Source organism: Harpia harpyja, chromosome W (genome assembly GCF_026419915.1).
Source record: "Harpia harpyja isolate bHarHar1 chromosome W, bHarHar1 primary haplotype, whole genome shotgun sequence".
NCBI lineage: Eukaryota > Metazoa > Chordata > Aves > Accipitriformes > Accipitridae > Harpia > Harpia harpyja.
Genome location: NC_068968.1, coordinates 36,466,757 through 36,484,288, shown reverse-complemented (window position 1 = coordinate 36,484,288; position 17,532 = coordinate 36,466,757). Strand labels below are relative to the sequence as shown.

At 46.0% G+C, this 17,532-nt stretch overlaps 1 protein-coding gene across 1 annotated transcript in view; it reads right to left on the bottom strand.

Annotated features, from left to right (window-relative positions):
* LOC128136242 (AN1-type zinc finger protein 5-like) overlaps positions 1–17,170 on the bottom strand; it is a 258,027-nt gene extending 240,857 nt beyond the window's left edge. The window contains exon 1 of the mRNA XM_052775496.1: positions 17,152–17,170. The gene's annotated coding sequence lies outside the window, so the exon portion shown is untranslated. The remainder of the gene's footprint in view (positions 1–17,151) is intronic.
* Positions 17,171–17,532: the final 362 nt, after the last annotated feature.

The window sequence follows — 17,532 nt, the reverse complement described above, 5'->3', positions numbered from 1 at the left end:
TCTACACATCATGCAACTGATGCCACATGGAGTAAGTGGGTCGCACCGATCACACAACGGGCTCACGTAGGAAACCCCAGTCGCCCAGGAATTTTGGAAGTGATCAGAGACTGGCCAGAAGGCAAAGAATTTGGAATGTCTCCAGAGGACGAGGTGAGACATGCTGAATATGCCCCACTGTATAATAAACTGTCAGAAAATGAAAGGCAATATGCCCTGTTCACTGAGGGATCCTGTCGCATCGTGGGAAAGCATTGGAGGTGTAAGGCTGCTGTATGGAGTCCTATAGGACAAATCGCAGAAACTGCTGAAGGAGAAGGTGAATCAAGTCAGTTTGCAGAGGTGAAAGCCATCCAGCTAGCGTTAGACATTGCTGAAAGAGAGAAGTGGCCAGTGCTCTATCTCTATACTGACTCAGGGATAGTGGCAAATGCCCTGTGGGGGTGGTTACATCAATGGAAGCAGAGCAACTGGCAGTGCAGAGGTAAACCCATTTGGGCTGCCACGCTGTGGCAAGATATTGCGTCCCGGCTAGAGAATCTGGTTGTAAAAGTACGTCACATAGATGCTCACGTACCCAAGAGTTGGGCCACTGAAGAACATCAAAACAACCAGCAGGTAGATCAGGCTGCCAAGATTGAAGTGGCCCAGGTGAACATGGACTGGCAACATAAGGGTGAGCTATTTATGGCTTGGTGGGCCCATGATACTTCAGGCCATCAGGGAAGAGATGCAACATATTGATGGGCTTGTGATCGAGGGGTGGACTTGGCCATGGACACTATCGCACAGGTTATCCATGAATGTGAAACCTGTGCTGCAATTAAGCAAGCCAAGCGGCTAAAACCCCTGTGGTATGGAAGGTGATGGCTGAAATATAAATATGGGGAGGCCTGGCAGATTGACTATATCACACTCCCACAAACCTGCCAAGGCAAGTGCCATGTGCTTACAATGGTGGAAGCAACCACTGGATGGCTGGAAACATATCCTGTGTCCCACGCCACTGCCCAGAACACTATCCTGGGCCTTGAAAAGCAAGTCTAGTGGTGTCACAGCACCCCAGAATGAACTGAGTCAGACAACGGGACTCATTTCCGAAACAACCTCATAGACACCTGGGCCAAAGAGCATGGCATTGAGTGGATGTATCACATCCCCTATCATGCACCAGCCTCTGGGAAAATTGAATGATACAATGGACTGTTAAAGACTACATCAAGAGCAATGGGGCATGGAACCTTCAAACACTGGGATACACATTTAGCAAAAGCCACCTGGTTAGTCAACACCAGAGGATCTGCCAATCGGAGTGGCCCTGCCCATTCAGAACTTTTACATTCTGTAGAATGGGATAAAGTCTCTGTAGTGCACACAGAAGATATGTTAGGGAAGACAGTCTGGGTTACTCCCGCCTCAGGCAAAGGCAAACCCATTCGTGGGATTGCTTTTGATCAAGGACCTGGGTGCACTTGGTGGGTGATGCGAAAGGATGGGCAAGTCTGATGTGTGCCTCAAGGGGATTTGATTTTAGGTGAGAACAGCCAATGAATTGAATTGCATGATGTTAGTTGCTATATAACCCTGCTACTGTATATTATCATTACTATAATTGTTATATGCTATATCCATAGTATTATAGTAAGAATCACTTAGATCATGCAAGAATGAACTGTAATAAAACTGAGCGAAGCGCAGTAGTGATGGAACCAGAATTGACTCCAGCATGCAACAATCCAACAGTGCACACCATCCTCCTGCTGCGTCCAATGTCACCTGCTCGTCACACCTCAGTGAAGCCCAATTCTGCTCTACCGACTGAGCGGACTTTGCACAATTCTTCCTGCCCAGAAAGACTGGTATGACAGATGAAGCCCGAAGTCATGGACTAAATGAATGCAACGAACATTTTATAAACGTGGCCCATAAACTAAGGGAATGATATCTCTGTGTGTGTATACATATATATATCTCTATCTCAAAGGACGGAAAAGGTGATGATGATTGACTAGGAAGTAATGGAAAGTATGGGACCTGAGCATAATGTAAATGGTATAGTGTCCTGGTTTCATCTGGGATAGAGTTAATTGTCTTCCTAGTAGTTGGTGCAGTGCTATCTATGTTTTTGAGTTAGGTATGAGAAGAATGTTGATAACACTGATGTTTTCAGTTGTTGATAAGTAGTGTTTAGACTAAGTCGAGGATTTTTCAGCTTCTCATGCCCAGCCAGCGAGAAAGCTGGAGGGGCACAAGAAGTTGGGAGGGGACACAGCCAGGGCACCTGACCTAAAGTGGGCAAAGGAATATTCCTTACCATGTGATGTCATGTCTAGTATATAAATTTGGGGGAGTGTGGCTGGGGGGATCCCCGCTCGGGGACTAACTGGGCGTTGGTCGGTGGGTGGTGAGCAATTGCATTGTGCATCACTTGTATATTCCAATCCTTTTATTATTATTATTGTCATTTTATTATTGTTATTTTTATCATTATTAATTTCTTCCTTTCTGTTCTATTAAACTGTTCTTATCTCCACCCACGAGTTTTACTTTTTTTTCCAATTCTCTCCCCCATCCCAATGGGTGGGGGAGGAAGTTAGTGAGCGGCTGTGTGGTGCTTAATTGCTGGCTGGGGTTAAACCACAACAGTGGGTTACTGTGGTGGGTTAGCTAAAAGCCAAACTCCACCTCAGCTGTCGTCTCACTCCCCACTCCCTGCAAAGGATGGGGAAAAAATAGAAGGAAGGCAAGAATACTCATGGATCGAGATAATGACGGTTTAATAGGGAAAGCAAAAACTGCACGTGCAAGCAAAGCAAAAAGGACTTCATTCACTGCTTCCCAGCGGCAAGTAGATGCTTAGCCACTTCCTGGAAAGCATGGCCTCAGTACACATAACAGTTGCTTGGAAAGACAAATGCCATCAACACCAATGCCCCCCTCCCCCCTCCTTTCTCTTAGCTTTTATTGCTGAACACAACACCATATGGTATGGAATAGGCCTTTTGTCAGTTTGGGTCAACTGTCTTAGCTATGTCCCCTCCCAACCTCTTGCCCACCCCCAGCCTACTGGCTTTCAGTGGGGGGTGGGTGGAGAGAGAGAGGAAGCCTTGATGCTCTGCAAGCACTGTTCAGTAGTAGCCAAAACATTGTTGTGTTATCAGCACTGTTTTAACTGATGTGCGGAAAACAGACTCCACAATCAGTGAGATTGTAAAGTAGGTAAGTTCATTCAGCGCTGGGCAGCACGGGGGGTAGTCCCACCAAAGTCGTGCGCGCCCGACTCGGCAGTTTGTCTCAAGTTTATACAGTCAAGTGTTACATATTCACAACACGCCTATACATATGCATGACCTATCCCTGCTTCATATTAAAATTAGCTCCGAGAGGTCATTTCCATAGTCTCCTCTCAACTGCGCTTGCGCAGTGCCTCTTTATGGTGGTTGTCTGGTGGTCGCAGAGATGAAGATAGATGACTCCTCTTCGTCACCGCTAGTAACCTCTTTTCTTGCGCAGGCTCAGTGGTTTCTTGGTATTCACCCAAGCCGCAAGACCAGTCTTAGCTGGCTCTTGGGGCCTGCTCCTGCTTCTTATCAGGAGCTGTCTTTACCTCATTGGCTGGTCCTTGGGACCAGCTCTTCTTATCAAAGACTGTCTTTGCCTCAGCTAATTTCAACAATGTAAGCGCAAATGCAAAGGACAATATGGGCTGGTATGAGGAAAGTTAACTCCATCCCAGCCAGACCAAATACATTATAAACAATTGACTTTTAGTGGTTTCATAGGTGATATGATCATCTAGAGCTTAATAGCAGAGACGGTCCTCCCTTTGCCCTGGTTGTTATTGAGCAGACTTTATAGTAAATAGCAATGAGAAGAGAATTGCATGTGACTGCTTCTCGGAGCTTTACTTCTGTCACTGATCGTTTTTAGCACTTATGCAGGCATAACCCTCTGAATCCTGATGGTTGTATTTTTCTTCTGTGTTCAGTTACAACAGCTACTTCCTCCATCTTCTTTGGTTCTCTACTGCCTTTCCCTCTTCCTTGCACTGCTTCTTCTCAGCTTCCTAGTACTGAAGTATTTAATTATTTGTTTCATCTTCCTTTACTTTTTCTGCTGTTCTGTACATTTTTGGACAAAATCACTTTGAGTAATCAGTTTGGCTTGTCTTTGATGCAATGGATTTCTAGTAACCAGGCTACGTTTTTATGAATCAAATTACTTGTTCTTGACCAAATATTTGCTGGATGTTGTTTTGTTAAAACCATTTTTTTAAGTTTATCTCTGTACTATTAAATTCATTTTTACTTGCTTTATCCCATAGCTGTAAAAAAGGTTCTGATGTTTTCATATACAGTTAATTGGATACCCAATATTAGATGGTTTAATCTGAAATGGGGAGCCAAAGGAACCTTAGCAGATATAGTAGATATATGGACGTAGATAAGAACTGTTTAATAATTATCTAGCTTATAATGAAGTTAAAGAAATTTCAATAGAGGTAGACATGGCCCAAGAGGATGAGAAGTGATGCTTAACGTTTGCATTGTTGGCCCAAGAGGATGAGAAGTGATGCTTAACATTTGCATTGTTGAGGCTGGCTGGGGCAGGAGATAGTCCCTGATAAGAAGCAGCAGTCGACCCCAAAAACCAGCCAAGACCAGCCTTGTGACTTTTTGGAACTAATTTTAATATGAAGCGGGGATAGATCATGCATATGTATAGGCGCATTAGAAAATCTTATGTATATGTAATATTTGACTGTTTAAATTTGAAGTAAGTTGCTGTGTCAGGTGTGCACGACTTTGGTGGGACTACCCCCCGTGCTGCCCAGCGCTGAATAAACATACCTACTTTACAATCTCACTGATTGTAGAGTCTGTTTCCGCACGTCAGTTTTGGCGAGCCAGCCAGGAGACTCTCTGCTCGGCTGCGGGACCGACTGCGGAGCGGACGCCCCTAGGCGAGCCCCGAGCACTTTCCTCGAAGGAGCCTCCGCTGCCAGCCGCTAACCGCGGGAGCAGACAACCACCTCCTGAAGCTGCGGACCAAACGGTATGTTTCACAAAGGGAGCCTGTGAAAGTACAGGCCGGGGCAGCTGGTAAATCGCGCAGAGACGTCTGGCATGCAGCGTAGTCCCCGTATGGGAGGAGGGTACCCTGTATGGTAACAAGGGGGATTTGCTGACCGATAGAGTGGCCGCCAGCGATCTTGGGGGTAGATCGAGCAAATCCGGGGTGACTGCTGCATCCCGGTACCGGGAGCCAGGACGGACCTGACGATGACTGGTATATAAGAGGCAGGAGAAGAGTAAGTGGACCCCCTCGCAATTGCGCTTGGTACATTTTTACAGCTGCTGAAAGGTTGTCAACTGGAGCGATGATTGTATGATGTGAATGTTTGGAAATTTAATGTTAAAGATTTTGTGTGATGTTGAGATTTATATGTGTATATATGTTTGTTAATGTGTAAATGTCTAAAATTGTGAATTGAATGTTTGAGTAAAAGAGACGCAGCTCAGCTGCGGAGCGTGTGTAGAGTTCTGATCCGCAGTTTCGTAACTCCACAAGGGGTACGGCTGGAGATGAACGAAGTGTGACTCCCTGATGATTTGGAACTTGAATTTATATGTTAGCGTTGTAATTGTAAGTTTGAGTTTGATTATCTTAATCATTTTGTGGTGTTGGTGTAAGAAAGTCCCTGTATGGTGCATCGCATAAATGTGGGTATTTGAATGGTGTCTTTTACATCCAGGAAATGAGTGTATGCCCTCATATGTCCTGGAATGTGTGTGGTGTAAACAGAGGTTGCAAATAGATTGTGGAGGGGATATTGAATGCCCTGAGTGTCGGGTTTGGACTCCCTGGGATAAGAGGGGACGGGCTACGTATACAGCTGAGATTGTTTGTTGTGGGAGAACTTGTGGGAGAACGAGGGAAACTGCGTAAGGCACAACTGTTATTCTCTGTTTGCTAGCACAAGACACTACTGTTCTTTGTTATAAGTTTGCTGAAGTAAGCACAAAAAGTAGAACAAGGTCGGACGTATGTGACTGATAACAGGAGGGCAACGTGACCGAAGACAGGGTGCAAGACAGCATGCAGGTGGAGGAAACTTCGTGTGAACAGAAGACTTTATCCAATTAGACTATTGTTTAAGCACGTGAACGGCACATGTTAACCAATCAACAAATGGCTTATGTGTGAGTAGATATTAGAAACATATATAACCGAGTGTTGCACAGTTAATAAACGGAGAAACCGTTTGATCCACAGTATCTGTGTTAGTCCGTTTTCTCCCCAGGGCAAGTCCCTGGGGATGCATCGCTTTCCCTAGAGAAAGTGCGGCAGTTTGTGGTTGGAAAGGTAGCCGAAATAGTGAAATTGGTGTGTGGAAAGGAAAATTTAATCCCGGAAATTCGGGATGTGTGGGAGGAAAACTGGGAGAAGACTATAAAGAGGTGTAAGAAACGATTTGCATGGAAGCTTATTAAAAGGAGAAGTTATAAAATGGGAAACACTCAAGGGGGAATATTGAGGAAGTCCTATGGGTTGTGTAATTGCCCACTGGAAAGATATTGTTGGGACCGGAGGTACGGAAAATAAAAAGAACCTTATTAAATATTGCAATCAATGGTGGCCATTGTATAAGTTAGAAGGTGATGCTAAGTGGTCACTTAATGGGTCAATAGATTATAATATTCTATTTACAACTAATGCTGTTTTTAAGGAGAGAAGGAAAATGGGATGAGGTTTCGTATGCAGACATGTTTTTCACCCTCCGAAACCATCCGGAGTGGCAAAGGGACTGTGGAATGGTACCCCCACAGGACCCCATGGTGCTTGCACTTGAGCGAGAGAACAACAAGGAGTTTAGAGGTAAACTGAGGCGGTGTTGTTCAGCATATAGTATTGGACAAAGATGTACAAAGACCAATAAAATCCATCAGGCACCAGAACAAGATCTAATTGATTTGTTTAAGCTTCCCCCTCGACCACAGGAACAGGATGCACACTCGGATAGAACTCCAACCCCCCCGGACAGCCCTGTATCTTCCCGTACTAGGAAGAAAACTACCTCAACAGCTTTACAAGCACCTCTCCGAGAGGCGGTGGGGCCAGATGGTGGGACGATGTTAATCAAAGTACCCTTTTCTACTGCTGACCTAGGGGAATGGAAAAAGGTTGCAAAAGATTATAGGAGTGATCCGGTAAGTGTAACTAAGCATTTCCAATTTATTGTAAAACAGCATAACCCTGATTGGAAGGATATACAGCTATTATTGGAATACATGACTGAGACAGAGAAACAGCTGATTTTAAAAACAGCAGGGAACCTAGCTGAAGATCATTATAAGATTACAGGAGGGGACATTAAGGAATATTTCCCTCTCCAAGACCCAAAGTGGGACGTTAATAGATCTGCACATATGGAAAGATTGCAGGGGTATCAGGATTGGATTACAAAAGGAATGGAGAGGGCAATCCCCAAAACTATAAATTGGTCAGCTTTATATGCAGTCAAACAGAGTCCTTCCGAGTCTCCATCTGAATTCCTGGATCGACTGAGGGATGTAATGCGCCGTAGCACACCGCTGGACCCTGGGTCAGAGGTAGGAATACAACAATTAGTTTCCCTGTTTTTAGGGCAATCAACAGGAGATATCAGGCGTAAACTTCTGAAGCTATGCCCCACTGAGGGCCGGAATGTGGAAATATTGTTAGATGAGGCATGGAGAGTATTTAGCAACAGAGAAGAAGGTTATAGGCAGGGGCAAAGGAAATTAATGGCTGTTATCCAGGAAGAAAGAGGAAGAGGGCCTACACGAGATATACCCCGACTGGGCAAGGATCAATGTGCTTTGTGTAAGAAATTCGGTCATTGGAAAAAGGAATGCCCAAAGAATAAGAAAGAAAATCAGAGGGCTCAAACAGGAAGAACGGTAGCCCATGTGAAGGGAGATTGACGGGAACCTGGGGAATCTACCCTAGCGGATCCACTGGTTATAGTTAAGCTAGGGAAAACACAACAAGAAGTAGAATTTTTAGTAGATACGGAGTAACATAGTTTTAAACCAAGCCTTGATGCCCCTGGGAGATGATTATGTTATGGAGAAGGGAGCAACTGGCCAAAGTGAAAAGGCGTATTTTTGTAAACCTTTAGAATATAAATTAAGAAAACAGTGGGGCATTCACAAATTTTTACATATGCCTAATTCCCCAAAGGCACTTTTGGGAAGAGACTTGTTGGAACAATTGGGAACAAAAATTGTATTCAAAAAGGGAGAAATTACTCTGGAGGTGAAAGATCAGCAGTATATCCAAGTATTGGGCTTAGCTTTAACCAGTCTACCCCTAGAAGGAAGCATTAACGAGGACATCTGGAACCAAGTGTACCCCAGGGGTATGGGCTACCGATATACCTGGAAGAGCGAAAAGTGCTCCACCTGTTGAAGTTAGGATCAAGGAAGGCTGAAAGCCAGTAAGAATTAAACAATATCCCCTAAAGAAGGAAGACAGCGAAGGAATTCGGCCGGTGATAGAAAAATTTTTGCAGCTGGGACTACTAAAAGAGTGTGAGTCTGAATTCAATACCCCTATATTACCTGTTCAGAAGCCCAATGGGTCATATAGGGTGGTCCAAGACTTACGGGCGGTAAATAGGACAGCTGAAGACCTTTACCCGGTAGTGGCAAACCCATATACCCTGCTAACCATATTAACACCTGAGTTAACTTGGTTTACTGTTTTAGATTTGAAGGATGATTTCTTTTGCCTCCCTCTCCACGAAACCAGTCAAAAGTTGTTTACATTTGAATGGGAAAACCCCAAGAGTGGTCGAAAGACCCAGCTCACTTGGATGGTGTTGCCACAAGGATTTAAGAATAGTCCTACCATTTTCGGCAATCAGCTTGCTAAGGACTTGGAATCCTGGGAAACCCCATTTGAGGAAGGAAAATTGTTGCAGTATGTGGATGATATCCTGCTCACCACCAAGACAGAAAAAGACTGTATGAAAAGGACGGTGAGTCTGTTGAACTTTCTGGGACTCCAGGGGTACCGGGTATCCAAGAAAAAGGCACAAGTAATGCAACGTAAAGTGAATTATTTGGGCTATGAAATTAGTGCGGGACAAAGAACTTTGGGACAGGCCCGTAAGGAGGCAATATGCCAAACCCAGAGACCTCAGACAGTAAAAGAGTTACGGACTTTTCTGGGAATGACGGGGTGGTGCCGATCGTGGATCTATAATTATGGATTGCTTGTTAAACCACTGTATGCGCTGACAGCCACTGAGCAGAAACACCTTGAATAGAACAAGGAGACTGAATGAGCCTTTGAGCTACTGAAAAATCCTTTGATGTTGGCCCCGGCCTTAGGGACTCCCAGATATAAGTAAGCCGTTACTTCTTTACTCCCACGAGAAGCAGGGCATTGCCCTGGGAATATTAGCACAAAACCTGGGTCCATATCGACGGGCAGTTGCCTACCTCTCTAAGCAGTTAGACACAAGTGCAAAAGGTTGGCCTGGATGCCTGCGGGCAGTTGCAGCTGTGATACTGAACATACAGGAAGCCCAAAAGTTTACTCTGGGCCAGAAAATGACTGTTTTGGTGTCTCATACAGTATCAGCAGTACTGGAAGCAAAAGGTAGACATTGGCTCTCTCCGCAAAGATTCCTGAGATATCAATCTACATTGGTAGAGCAGGATGATGTGGAGATTGTAGTCACTAACATTGTCAACCCAGCTTCTTTTCTCAGCGGAAACACAGGAGAACCGGTACATCATGACTGCTTGGAAACCATCGAAGCAACGTATGCCAGTCACCCAGACCTGAAAGACAACCCCATGGAAAACGGGGAAACTTGGTTCACAGATGGAAGCAGTTACGTCCTAAATGGTAATCGACGTGCGAGATATACCATCACCACCAGCCAAGAGGTAATAGAATCAGGGGCTTTGCCTATGAACACCTCCGCACAGAAGGCAGAAATAATTGCTCTAACCCGCGCCCTGGAATTGGCCCAGGGCAAAGTTGTGAACATTTATACAGACTCAAAATATGCCTTTGGAGTTGTACACGCACATGGAGCCATCTGGAAGGAGAGAGGACTATTGAATTCCCAAGGGAAAAACATCAAACATGCAGAAGAGATTTTAAAGCTACTGGAGGCTGTCCAGCTCCCTAAGAAAGTAGCAATTATGCATATTAAGGCACACCAGAAAGTGAGCTCAGATTTGGAGAAAGGGAATGAACTGGCGGACAGAGAGGCAAAACAAGTGGCCAAAACAAAGGTAAAAATAGAAGGGGCTTTAATTCCTGATAGACAACTCTCCCTGAAAGGTAAGCCAGAATATACCAAGGAAGATCAAAAGCTTATTACAGATTTAGAAGGGTCATATAATGAAGAGGGGTGGGCTCATACCCCACAGGGAAAACTAATTATTCCCTCTTGTTTATTATGGCATTTGATACGGGAGGAGCATAGCAAAAGACATTGGGGAACAGAGGCTCTGTATAATCATTTAGTAAAAGAAATCGTAGCTAGAAATTTGTATACCACGGTGAGACAGGTGACACAACAGTGTGATCTTTGCCTCCAGACTAATCCTAAGAATACCCCCAAGCCGGAAATGGGCCAGATTGGAAAAGGCAATGGGCCTGGACAACAATGGCAAATTGATTTTACAGAACTTCCAAGAAAAGGGGGGTATCGATATTTATTGGTATTAACAGATACCTTTTCAGGTTGGCCAGAAGCATTCCCAACGAGAACGGCTAAGGGTCGGGAGGTAATCAAAATATTGGTACAAGAGATAATACCACGTTTTGGGGTTCCAGCAACCATATCCTCCGACAGAGGACCACATTTTGTTTCAAAATAGTGCAACAAATTAGCCGCTATCTGGGTATAGATTGGTAACTTCATACTCCATATCAGCAATGGTTTAGACTTTAGCCAACACCACTGGTGATGCTCTAGGGAAGTTACAAGCCGAAATTGATTCCTTGGCAAAGATGACGATACAAAAACGCCTTGCATTAGATATGTTAACTACCAAGGCGGGAGGGGTATGTGTGCTTATAAATCAAAGTTGTTGTACTTATATAGACGAGAGGTGACAAGTAAAAACAGGTATCGGAAAGATTTGGAAAGTCTCCAAGAAATTACACCTTGTTACCATGGATGATACATCATGGGGATTTACTGAAGTATGGGATAAACTGACCTCCTGGTTACCAAATCTGACATGGTTAAAACAGCTGTTTGTCACCATAATAGTAATTATTATCTTGTCAATGGTCCTTTGCATAATGGTGCCGTGTAGCCTATGGTGCTTCAAAAGCACGGGAGACTCATACAGTGAATGGAAGAAGAATCAGTTGAGGCGTGAACTAGAATCTAACAAATATTTTGATAGGATGTTAGACAGAAAAACCATGTATTAACATAATAATAAAAGAATTTACTAAATTTTCAGAAAAAGGGGGGACTGAGATGGTGGGGCTAGAAATTTTAGGAGAAATATATCAGCATGGTTACTTATTTTAGATATAGGTAAGGTTTTAATGATTATGGTAAAGAATGGATTTGGGTAGGAGCTGTTTAATGATTATCTAACTTGTGAGAGAGTTTTAATGGCAATAGACATAGTTCAAAGGGATGAGGGACAATGATTAATGTATATGTTGTTGTAACCAACTGAAGCAAGGGATAGTTCCTGATGAGAAGCAGGAGTCGACCCCAAGAACCAGCCAAGATTGGCCATGCGATTTGAACAGAAGCCAAAGGGCGACTGAGCCTGCGCAGGAGCAAGAGGTAAAGAGTTCATCGTGAGGAAGACATACAGCCTTCATCTTTAAGACCACCACAAGGAGGCATTGTGCAGACTCGGTTAGGAGGGACTTAGGGAAATGACTTTTTGGAACTAATTTTAATATGAAGCGGGGATAGGTCATGCATATGTATAGGCGTATTGGGAAATCTTATGTATATGTAACACTTGACTGTTTAAATTTGAAGTAAGTTGCCGTGTCAGGTGCGCACGACTTTGGTGGGACTACCCCCCGTGCTGCCCAACGCTGAATAAACATACCTACTTTACAATCTCACTGATTGTAGAGTCTGTTTCCGCACGTCAAGAGGAGCTGTGTTTCAGTACCAACCACTTCTGAGGCAGCTCGAACTCCTTCATATGCTGCCAATATCTCTTTTTCAGTTGGAGTATAGTGGGCCTCGGATCCTCTGTATCCCCGACACCAAAACCCCAGGGGTCAGCCTCAGGTCTCCCCAGGTGCTTTCTGCCAGAGGCTCCAGGTAGGGCCATTCTCCGCAGCTGCACTATAGAGCACGTTTTTAACATCTTGTCCTGCCCGGACTGGCCCAAGAGCTACTGCATGAACAATCTCCCGCTTAATTTGTTCAAAGGCTTGTCGTTGCTCAGGCCCCCATTTAAAATCGTTCTTCTTCCGGGTAACTTGGTAGAGAGGACTTACAATTTGACTGTAATTTGGAATGTGCATTCTCCAAAAGCCCAAAACACCTAAGAAAGCCTATGTTTCCTTTTTATTAGTCGGTGGGGACATAGCTGCTATTTTGTTGATCACATCCATAGGGATCTGACGACGCCCGTCTTGCCATTTTACTCCTAAGAACTGGATCTCCTGTGCAGGTCCCTTGACCTTACTTTCTTTTATGGCAAAACCAGCCTTCAAAAGGATTTGGATTATTTTCTTCCCTTTCTCAAAAACTTCTTCTGCCGTGTTGCCCCATACGATGATGTCATCAATGTATTGCAGGTGTTCTGGAGCTTTACCTTTTTCCAGTGCAGCCTGGATCAGTCCATGGCAAATAGTGGGGCTGCGTTTCCACCCCGGGACAGTTGATTCCAGGTGTACTGGACGCCCCTCCAAGTGAAAGCAAACTGTGGCCTGCACTCCGCTGCCAAAGGAGTGGAGAAAAATGCATTAGCAATGTCAGTTGTGGCATACCACTTAGCTGCCTTTGATTCCAGTTCGTATTGAAGCTCTAACATATCTGGCACAGCAGCGCTCAGCGGTGGCATGACTTCATTCAGCCCTCGATAATCTACTGTTAGTCTCCATTCCCCATTAGATTTCCACACATGCCATATGGGACTATTAAAGGGTGAGTGAGTCTTGCTGATCACTCCTTGGCTCTCCAATTGGCAAATCAGCTTATGGATGGGGATCAGGGAGTCTCGGTTGGTGCGATATTGCCGCCGGTGCACCGTCGTGGTAGCAATTGGCACCTGTTGTTCTTCAACCTTCAGCAACCCCACAACCGAAGGGTCTTGAGAGAGACCAGGCAGGGTAGACAGCTGTTCAATCATCTCCTCCGTCTCCAATGCAGCTATACCAAAGGCCCAACGGTACCCTTTTGGGTCCTTGGAATACCCCCTCCTGAGATAATCTATACCAAGGATGCACGGGGCCTCTGGGGCAGTCACAATGGGGTGTTTATGCCACTCATTCCCAGTTAGACTCATTTCAGCTTCCAATACGGTTAGCTCTTGGGATCCCCCTGTCACACCAGAGATACAGATGGGTTCTGCCCCTTTATAACTTGATGGCATTAGGGTGCATTGTGCACCAGTGTCTACTAGAGCCTTATATTCCTGTGGGTCGGACGTGCCAGGCCATCGAATCCACACTGTCCAGTAGACTCGGTTGTCCCTCTCCTCCACCTGGCTGGAGGCAGGGCCCCTCTAATCCTGGTTAGAATATCCGTTACTCACTTTTCGCACACGTGAATCAGAAGTCCCTTCAAGAGGATCAGAAATGGGATCATCCCATCTACTGTGTCTGGGGGACTGCTCACGGGAAACTGGAGCAGCAGCTTTCCAAGAAGAATCCTCTTTTCTGGTTGCTTTTTCTCGCAACTCCCGTACCCGTGCATCCAGGACTGAGGTAGGTTTTCCATCCCACTTCCTCATGTCCTCTCCATGGTCACACAGGTAAAACCACAGGTTAGCCCAGCGAGTGTACTTTCTCTCTCCTCTCTCGGGCAGAGGAATGCTTACTCCCAATAGCTGCGATGCGGGCCTGTACAGGTGGGGAGGAGGACATATCCACTTTGAATTGCTGGAACTCTCGGGAAAATTCCTCTACAGCCGAGACACAGGCCCGTAGGGAGGAAGAGAGACTTCCTTCATATTGCCGGAGTTGGACAGCCAATTCATCCACCGTTTGTCCATAGCCTTCTTTCCAGGACATTACTGCCAATGAGTTGGCATAGGTTGGTGGTGCACTTCGTAGAAACTTCCGCCACATCGGTTGTGTGCATTGGACTTCATCTGGATCTGTGGGTGACTGCGCTTTTTCTGGATCATTATAAATCACCTCCAGCGCGGCTAATTCCCTCAGGTACTGGATACCTCTCTCCATGGTGGTCCACTTGCCTTGGTGACATGTAACTTCATCCTTGAAGGGGTATCTTTCCTTTACACCTAACAGAAGTCACCTCCAGAGGTTGAGGACTTGTATTTTTCTCCCAATCGCCTTGTCGATGCCTGTATTGGCTTTGTGTGGCAAAGTTTTGGTAGCGGGGAGGGTTACAGGGGTGGCTTCTGTAAGAAGCTGCTGGAAGCTTCCCCTGTGTTCGAGAGAGCGCATACCAGCCGGCTCTAAGACGGACCCGCCGCCGGCCAAGGCTGAGCCAATCAGCGATAGTGGTAACGCCTCTGTGATAACATTTTTAAGAAGGAAAAAAGTTGGGACAGATGGTATTCGGCAGCCGGAGAGAGGAGTGAGAACATGTAAGAGAAACAACCCTGCAGACACCAAGGTCAGTGAAGAAGGAGGGGGAGGAGATGCTCCAGGCGCCAGAGCAGAGATTCCCCTGCAGCCCGTGGGGAAGACCATGGTGAGGCAGGTTGTCCCCCTGCAGCCCATGGAGGTCCACGGTGGAGCAGATATCCACCTGCAGCCCGTGGAGGACCCCACACCGGAGCAGGTGGGTTCCCGAAGGAGGCTGTGACCCCATGGGAACCCCGCGCTGGAGCAGGCTCCTGGCAGGACCTGCGGATCTGTGGAGAGAGGAGCCCACGGAGCAGGTTTTCTGGCAGGACTTGTGACCCCGTGGGGGATCTGTGCTGGAGCAGTGTGCTCCTGAAGGACTGCACGCCGTGGAAAGGACCCATGCTGGAGCAGTTCGTAAAGAACTGCAGCCCATGGAAAGGACCCACGTTGGAGAAGTTCATGGAGGACTGTCTCCCATGGGTGGGACCCCACGCTAGAGCAGGGGAAGAGTGTGATGAGTCCTCCCCCTGAGGAGGATGAAGCGGCAGAAAATAATGTGTGATGAACTGACTGTAAACCCCATTCCCCGTTCCCCTGTGCCGCTGGGGGGTTGGTAGAGAATCCGGGAGTGAAGTTGTGCCTGAGAAGAAGGGAGGGGTGGAGGGAAGGTGTTCTGAGATTTGGTTTTATTTCTCATTACCCTACTCTGGTTGATTTGTAATAAATTGAGTTAATTTTCCCCAAGCTGAGTCTGTTTTGCCCGTGATGGTAATTGGTGAGTGATCTCTCCTGTCCTTATCTCCACCCACAAGCTCTTTGTTATATTTCCTCTCCCCTCTCCAGCTGAGAAGGAGGGGGAGTGATAGAACAGCTCTGGTGGGCACCTGGCATCCAGCCAGGGTTAACCCATCACAATGCCCCCTTCCCTAGACAGAGATCCCAACTGCTTGGCTTCCTTACCCTCTAATTCCACACTACTAGCCCCATTATCCCAGCATCGGAGCAGCCAGGTAACAATGTGCTCACCTGGGTGGCGGCTAAAATCTTTTCGCATGTCACGCAACTCACTCAGGGATAGAGATCGGGTGATTATTTCAGGTTCTGCCTCTTCCTCCTGTTCTTGCAATGACCCTGGTTCATCTTCATCTCTCACTAAGCGAACTGATTTCTTTGTGTGTTTCTTTTTCTGTACAGGGGCGACTGATACTGGCACAGGTTGGTTCTCTGGTTTAGCTGCAGCATCTGTCACCGGGGTTGGGGTAGCCACACTGCCTGTTGTCGGGGTTGGGGTAGCCACGGTGCCTGTTGCCCTGTTTTCCATCTTTTCCCCCTTTTCCCCCTGAGGGTGCTGCCTAATATCAAGCAGTGTTTGGTAGATACTGGCCAGGGCCCAGCACAGTGCAGCGAGTTGTATGTCTTTGGAATAGCCACAGCATTTTTCTTTCAAATATTCTACCACTTCATGAGGGTTCTGTAGTTGTTCGGGAGTGAACTTCCAAGCCACTGGAGGTGAGAAGTTCTCTAGATACCTGCCCAAATCCTCCCACATGCCGTGCCACCCATGAATATCCAGCTTTGGGGCAGATCTCTGGGTGGTACTCTTAAAGAGCCTTTTTGTAGCCCTAAACAAGACCTGAAACATTCAGGAGGCATAGCACTAACAGCACACTAGCTTGCGCATCCCAAGGATATTCAAAATTCTCAAAAGCTGTTGTAATTAGTCGGAAGGAGAGAAGGGAGGCGAACAGACAGGGGGAAGTATCCCCCCCTAACTTCCCCATGGAGTGAGTGTAATTACCAATAAAATCCGATAGAAGGTGCCCGAAGTATGGAAATGATATCACTACCTCATACAGATACCAGCTTAACCTCATGACCAGTGATGTAATCATTTCACAAGTCGACATTGCCCAGTACAGCAAAACGATAATCCCAATCACTCTCCCAGAGGTGAGAAACGTAACTACAGGCAATACATAGAGCACATAAGAACTTACAAAACGCCACCATGTAAACAAATGAATCAACATTGTGACTAACATCTATTTATCTAATATAAGAAATGCGTATGACAAATTTGTTTCAACACGCTCTGGCCAGATCTGTCGTTATCTCAACCCTTCGTGCCCCACGTTGGGCGCCAAAAAGGACTGTCGTGGTTTCAGCCCAGCCAGTAACAAAGGACCACGCAGCCGCTCGCTCACTCCTCCCGCCCCCCTCTGGTGGGATAGGGAGGAGATGGAGGAGAGAAAAGAAAAAAAACTGGAACCTCGAGGGTTGAGATAAGGGCAGTTTACTGGGACAACACAAAAAAAGGTTACAACAACAACAACGGTACTAATGAAAGAATATACAAAAGGAGTGATGCACAGTGCAACTGCTCACCACCCGGAACCCGACGCTCCGCCACTTCCCCCACCGAAAGTCGAGAGGGCTCCCCCCGGCCCGCTCCCCATTTATATACTGAGCATGATGTCACATGGTATGGAATAGCTCCTTGGCTAGTTCAGGTCAGCTGCCCCGGCTATGCCCCCCCACCTCCCAGGTTCCTGTAAAAATGAACTCTATCCCAGCTGAACCCAGGACAGTTATACATCCATGTTTCAGAAAAAAAACCCCCATTTGATTAACTAACACTTCCACATTTTTATTTACTTAGATTTTCATTCATGTACACATTTATTACCCATTTCATGGAACCATTTATTTGTATTTGCCTACAACTCAAAATAAATTGCTGGTTGGTTTGCAAGCAGAGGGAACTAC